Consider the following 7669-nt stretch of genomic DNA (forward strand, 5'->3'; position numbering starts at 1 on the left):
CTATCCGCTGCGTTTTATGCAAATGTTTATGTTTTGAATTAATAAAAGAGCATGACCGTTATATTGTTGAATGGTGTGAATATTATGTGTGACACCCTTGAATGGCATAATTACTCTGAATTGTTATATGTTTATTATTTTAATTAAATATTTGGGGTATTTTAGAAGGGTGTTACAAGTCGTCCTCGTTTTACGTCTATGATAGCACCGACGGTTGCTAAGAAGGGTTTTCTCAATATAATGGGGGTAACTTCATCTTCTCTTATGTCCATAATTATAAAATCGGTGGGAATGTAGAATTGACCTATGCGCACGAGAACGTTTTCAAGAATTCCTACGGGATATCTAACGGAATGATCTGCTAATTGCACAGACATTTTAGTTGGTCTTAATTCTCCCGATTCAAGTTTCTTGCATATGGACAATGGCATAACACTGATACCGGCTCCTAAATCGCATAAAGCTTTATCTATGACAAATTTTCCTATGTGACAGGGTATAGAAAAACTACCAGGATCTTTAAGTTTAGGAGGCATATTCTGGATTATTGCGCTACACTCAGCAGTGAGTGTAACGGTTTCGCTATCTTCAAGTTTCCTTTTATTAGATAAAATTTCTTTTAAGAACTTAGCATATGAGGGCATCTGTGTAATAGCTTCTGTAAAAGGAATGGTGACGTTTAATTGTTTCAGTAGGTCAACAAATTTTTTTAATTGGCCCGTGTAGCTACCTGAAAATTACAGTGCGCGAAAAAACAACCGGCGAAAGAAAATGACAGAAGAGTCGCCACCGTGCGTTATTCATCCCAAAGGAGGGAAAGGAAACGCTCGAAGTAAACCTGAAAAAGGAAAGGACAAGACGGGGTCTCGCAACCAAATCTTGGGTTCGGGAGTCGGTTCTGCGAAGGGAAGGTATTAGCACCCCTACGCATCCGTAGTACTTTACGGGATCCACTTTTGTAGTTCTTGTCTAAAGGGTGTGAGTTTATCTTGTGTTGTTTACCAAAAAAAAAGGGTTAAATGAAAATGACTCGCGCGGATGTTGCATCCACTGCATACGTATCTCATCTAAATATGAGAATCAGAGTCTTCGTAGCTCGACTGACCTATGGGTTGGGGGGATGTGTGCTCGCTAAGACATCGCGTCTTATGCCTACGTATCTCATCTGGAATGAGAATCAGAGCAAGTCGTAGTTCGGCTAACTATGGGGTTATGGATTGGGTTTTGGACGAACGACGTCACTACGCAATCTACCGGATGCTCGACCTTTGGAGACTTACTCTCCTGTAGTAGAAGGAGTTAACGTGTTGCTTTGGGTTTTAGGGTTTGAGGGTTACTCATGCAAAAGGGCAAAAAGGAAGTCCTTGACGAAGGAACCGCGCTACCTGCAGGGATACGAACACATACAAAACAAACATGTATAAAGTAAATGTGCCAACAAGGGGCTCAGAAGTAAATAAACAAAAGAAAACAAATGCCTCCTATCGAGGTCTTCCAGCTAAGAAAGCGATAAAATGCGGAAAAGAGGTAAAAGTACCACACGGATGAAGATCCGAAGTAACAACAATTAAAGGAGTAAGAAACCCAGGGATCTCCCAAGCTAATGCCATCAAAGAAAGGTGAGTCAGTACAGGTAATCGGAATGAACCTCTAGGGGGTACCCCACAAATAAAGTGGGAAAACCACGCAAACCATCTCTACAAGAGTCTGTGAGCCCTCACAAAAACTCAACAAAAGGGTTAGTGAAACACGATAAGCATTTTTTTCATGGATAACAGCATGGTTTCAGAAACCTCAAACCCTGTGGCATACATTTCAGAAGTCATGTGATTAAACATTCAAGGCATAGGTTTCACCCATTCATGCATAATTAAACCCGTGGGCAAAAACATAATGAAATTCATCCATCATACCTCATACATTCAGATGATCTAAATTAAGAGCATAAAATTATGGGAATGAGGCAAACCTGATGGGAGAGACCGGTTGAAATCAAATGGCACGGCTGGGTTTGCAAGGCAATGTTAGGGTTTGCGTGAGATGAAAGTGTGTGAGTCAGATTGAATTTTTCAGAGCTGCCTGGGGGTTGCTCTGAGTTCTCTGTCAGGTTTCTCTCCAGGTTTTGTCAAGGGTTTTGTTTCAAGGAAACCTCAGAGTATTTTGCTTCTCCTCCTTTTTCTGTCTGATCTCCCTCTTTTATAACCTGATTTTCATGGCTTTGTGGGCTCAAATGAGAGAGGTCCAAGTCCAAGTTTTTTCTATTATATTTTTTTATTATTATTATTTTTATTTATTTTTTATTTATTTATTTATTTATTTATTTATTTATTTTCGTTTTTTTTTCTTGGATCTAATTCTGATTGACATGATGAAATGCAATATGAAATGCTAAATGAATGCATGAATGAGGAGGGAAAATTTTGGGGTGTTACAGCCCGCGTCTTTGGTTTTAATAAGCCTTTGAGGATAAGGGATAGGTGGTTTGTAAGGCGGCGGAGGTACATAAGGTTCTTTGTTTTCTACGGTTTCCTTATTACATTCTTCCTTTTCCTTAGGTCTACCTTCTTCCTCAGTTGACTTTTTAGAGTTTTGGTTCTCAATCCTTGGGTCAGACGGTCCTTCTACCTCTGTTCCACTTCGTAATATAATTGCATGAGCGTGGCCTTTCGGGTTAGGTTGGGGCTGTCCAGGAAAGGTACCAGTTGGGGCAGCAGTAGGCGCTTGTTGTTGAGCTACTTGCGAGATTTGTGTTTCCAGGATTTTGTTATGGGTAGCCAGGGCATCTACTTTACTTGCTAGTTGTTTAATCCGTTCGTTAGTGTGTATATTCTGGTTTAAGAACTCTTTATTGGTTTGTTGTTGAGAAGCTATGAAGTTCTCCATCATGATTTCCAAATTGGATTTCCTAGGAACGTTATTGTTAGGTGTAGATGGGGTCGGCTTTTGATATCCAGGTGGTACAGCTGGGGCTTGACTGGGAGCTTGTCCTGGTGCGTATAAAGCGTTGTTACTTTTATATGAAAAGTTAGGATGGTTCTTCCAGTTTGAGTTATAGGTATGCGAGTAGGGATTTCCTTGAGCATAGTTCACCTGCTCTGCTTGGATTCATGTTAGGAGTTGACAATCTGTAGGCGTGTGACCTTGAATTCCACAGACTTCGCAATTTTGAGTTACGGCAACCACGGTGGCTGGAGGTGATACATTTAAACTTTCAATTTTCTGGGCAAGAGCATCCACTTTTGCATTAACATGATCAAGGCTACTTATCTCGTACATGCCCCCTTTTGTTTGAGGTTTTTCTACCATTGTTCGGTCGCTTCCCCACTGATAATGGTTTTGGGCCATGCTCTCGATAAGTTGATAAGCGTCAGCGTAAGGTTTATCCATAAGCGCACCACTGGCGGCGGCGTCTATTGTTAACCTTGTGTTGTACAAGAGACCATTATAGAAGGTATGAATTACTAACCAGTCCTCTAAACCATGGTGTGGACAAAGTCTCATCATATCCTTGTATCTTTCCCATGCTTCGAAAAGAGACTCGTTATCTTTCTGCTTAAATCCATTTATCTGGGCTCTCAACATAGCTGTTTTGCTTGGAGGAAAATATCGGGCGAGAAAGACTTTCTTCAACTCATTCCATGTGGTGACTGAGTTGGAAGGAAGAGACTAAAGCCATCTTCTAGCTTTATCTCTTAACGAGAAAGGAAAGAGACGGAGTCGAATTGCCTCTGAAGTGACACCATTAGCTTTAACAGTGTCAGCGTATTGGACAAATACGGATAAATGAAGGTTTGGATCCTCGATAGGATTTCCAGAAAATTGGTTCTGTTGCACTGCCTGCAACAGCGAAGGTTTAAGTTCGAAGTTGTTTGCTTCGATTGTGGGTGGAGCAATACTCGAATGCGGCTCATCTTGCGATGGAGCAGCGTAATCTCGAAGAGCACGAGCTGGTTCTGCCATCTCTGGTATCGTCGAAGGAAGAAGATTTTTGAGATCAGGAATTTCGATTGGAGGGAGATTGTTTGCAGCACGATACTCCCGAATTCGGCGTAAGACTCGGAGATATCGTTCAACGTGGTTGATTCGTAAGTAGTACGGTTCGCCTTGTGAGCGAGTGTGTGGCATACAAATCAACGAAAAACAAGAAAATAAAAATAAAAATTGCATTAGTCTCTACAGCGTAACAGAAGAGTTACGATATCGACTAAATAAAAGTCCCCGACAACGGCGCCAAAAACTTGATCGCTGGTTTTATGAGTCTATTGGGGTATTAACTGCAAGTGCACAGTCTAATCGCGTAGTTTTAAAAGATATCGATCTCACAGGGACTTAATGAATCGATATACCGTTTTTCTAAGGTTATTGCGTAAAGCTAAGGCGGATGATACTTTGATGATTAAGGGGAAAGGTAAAACTAAAATTGGATCTAGATTAAATATCAAATAACACGGATATCGGTATGTAGTTCGTCGTAATTAGGGAATCAAATCTTCGTTGGTCTTTTTGCTTAATTTTAAAATAAGTCCTTTCAGTAGACACTATCAATTAAAAGTATTTTCCTCAAACTCTCGCTCTGTTGAATCAGACTATGACTTTATATTAACGTATGCTCTCACTATTTAGTTAAATCTAAAATCACTTTTTGAAAGCAATAGAATCTATAGAAACTCTTTTTGAGAAAATACTAACCGTTTAAACACCCTCGTCTCAAACTCTCGCTCTGTTGACTTAGATTATATGATTAAACTTAAATGCTTAACTCTCGTCCTCACATTTAACTTTTAAAAATAATTTTTCAAAATGATTAGAATTTAATTAACCTTAAAAATTGCTCTCGCACTGATTTAATGTTAATGTCCAATTTACACTGTCCAGTTAAAAGCTCAAACCGCCGTTCTATTGATTTTAACTTCTTTATGTCTTTTACTCTCGTACAAAAACTTTGGTATTAACTCTGTAAATTGAGACCAGAAAAAGAGTGACTATATTTTTAAATAAATTTAAACCAACTTAGTTTTGATTCCTTTATTCCGCTTACTTTACATACCGATATCTAGATTAATTAGCCGGACATGCTTAACATGCCTAAACAATAATTATGCATAAATACGGTCATATCAAACAGACAATATATATAAATAGCAGCACAGAGCATATGCAAATTAAAACAATATATCAATTAACTAATGAACCTGGTAAATTACTAGAAATCTTGGTTTTGTTCCTAGCTTCGATGCTCAAACACTCCACCACAAGTCGGTTGGATTTGTTCTTCACAATTCTTGATCAGACAGGCAAATAAAAACAAGGAAATAAAATACTATGATCTAATGTAAGGTTAGATCCAGTAAAAATTACACAATAGTTTTCGGTGTAGAAACTATTGTGAGAAAATAAATCGAATGCTTAGTAAATTAAGCTAACAAAGAAAAGAAAAGAAAATGCTAAGAAAATAGAATGCTGGAAAATTAGAAAGCAGAAAAAAAATATTGTACGGCGTAGAGTCTAGAGACCGTCAATTGGATCCCTTGAGGTCTATTTATATTCATCCATAAAGTAACAGTTTTCTCAAAAGTATCTTCAGTAGGGTTTCTAAAGCGTCAACGAGCCAAGAGGAAAAATAGGGGAGAACGTCCTTCTGTTACGCACGTCAAAGGAAAAAAATAGGAGTGGGGTGTGTGACGTCCGTCACACCTTGTGTTACGGTCGTAACACTAAGTGGAGGGGCGTGACGCTCGTTACATGCCTGTGGCGGTCGTCACAGCCATTTTCCTTGTAGTTGGCGTGGGCTGGGCTTTAGTGAGATGCTTTCCCACAATGTCTTCTTTTTGCACCCCTCTTCTTTCTTTTTCACCCATGCTTTAAATAATGACACCTGAAATAAATAAAAAGAAAATACCGAGTAATATCGAATAATATAAAATAAATCGAATCAAATAACAATATAATTTAATTAAATCAAGTCCAAAAATGTGATATTATTTCATGTTATCAGCTACTCCTTTGCCCAAGAACCTCCCGTTCTTCAAAGGCTTCACTAGGTCGGACCCGAATTGCGTAATCTTGTCTAAGACATTCAAACCTAACGATCTTGAATGAAAAACCCACCTTGGTTTTCCGATTTGAAATCCTTAAAGTTCTCAACCCAATATTAAAGGTACAAACAACCTAATTGGACGTTATTGTCGCTCCCCGGATTTCCCGAATCCAAGTACAAACGCGAAAAGAGTGGCGCGGAAAAAGAGTAGAGTCACCAGCTATGTACTTTTATCCCAAGAGGAGGGAAAGGTAGTACTGCATAACCAATAGGGAACGGATAAAACAAAGTCTCGAACCAAAGAAAACCGAGTAAGGGGGCCGGTTACGTGAAGGGAAGGTTATCGCACCTCTTCACGTCTGTGGTACTCCACAGGATCCACGCTTGCTATTTATGTCTAAAGTGTGTGTATAAAAAGTCCTATATGCGATGCGAAAGAGAGAAAATCAAAGTAGGGAAAGGAAAGAGTTATTGCTCGCACAGGCCCTACCCTGCTGCATACGTATCTCAAGAAGGATTGAGAATCAGAGCACCGTAGCTCGGCTAACCTATTTTTGTTTGTTTTGTGTTTTTTAGATGAACGACATTACTACGCAATCTATCGGATGCTCGACCTTTGGAGACTTACTCACCTGTAGTAGAAGGAGTTAACGTGTTCTTAAGAAAAGAAAATCAAAGAGTTTGTTTGTGTTTTAGGAATGCTCATGCAAAAAGGAAGCCCTAGACGAAGGAACCGTGCTACCTAAATTGACATGCAAACGAGAGACTATACGAAGCCTAGCAGTCCTATGGGGAGACGATCACACCATACAAAAACATATAGCATAAAGTAAGCGCACCAACAAGGGGGCTCAAACATACATGGGTAGGGCTTTAGTCAAGAGGGGTCATGTCAACCTCGACAAACAAGCCATGGAAAGGTAATCAAATGGGCTCTTAACCACTGACATTGAACGTCAGGGTGAGCAGATCAAAAGGGTAATGAGGATAAGACCTCATAGCTCTTAACCCTGGACGGGGTGAGCTCATGACAAAGCGTGGGGATTCAGAAAGATGGAACCCTCTCCACTGACTGACCGGACAAAAGATCTTGGGGCTTTTGTTCTGAAGCATCGACACGTAGTGCGAGCATAAAGAACGACACACTGAATAACGGGGGATTGACTACTAATCCCTTTTATCCGTCAATTGCCTCTTCATGGAGGTCTTTAGCACTGGTGCCTCCTCTTGGAGGTCTTTAGGCACAAAAGTAAACACACAAAAACATTGCCTCCTATCGAGGTCTTCCAGCTAAGAAAGCAGTAAAATGCTGGAAAGATGTAAAAGGGATCAAGAGATCTACCACACGGATAAAGATCCAAAGTAACAACAACTAAAGAAACAAGAAACCCAGAGATCTCTCAAGCTAGCACCATCAAAGAAAGCAAGTCAGCAAAGCAATCAGAATAAATCTCCAAATGGTATCCCACAAATAAAGTGGAATACCAAGCAAGCTATGTCTTCAAGAGTCATGTGAGCCCTCACAAAAACTCAACAAACAAGTTAGAATAACAAGATGGGGTGCAATCAAGAGTTGCACCAAACAAAAGAATCATAGCAACAACAGTGTCAGGTAAACAGTGCACGGATGCA

General features: G+C 39.8%; 1 non-coding gene across 1 annotated transcript; it reads left to right on the forward strand.

Annotated features, from left to right (window-relative positions):
• The first annotated feature begins 3475 nt into the window (after positions 1-3475).
• On the forward strand, positions 3476-3582 carry LOC127117092 (small nucleolar RNA R71). The gene has a single exon (XR_007801852.1). It is a non-coding gene; the product is annotated as a small nucleolar RNA R71 (small nucleolar RNA).
• Positions 3583-7669: the final 4087 nt, after the last annotated feature.

Source organism: Lathyrus oleraceus, chromosome 1 (assembly GCF_024323335.1).
Source record: "Lathyrus oleraceus cultivar Zhongwan6 chromosome 1, CAAS_Psat_ZW6_1.0, whole genome shotgun sequence".
In the NCBI taxonomy this organism is placed as follows: domain Eukaryota; kingdom Viridiplantae; phylum Streptophyta; class Magnoliopsida; order Fabales; family Fabaceae; genus Lathyrus; species Lathyrus oleraceus.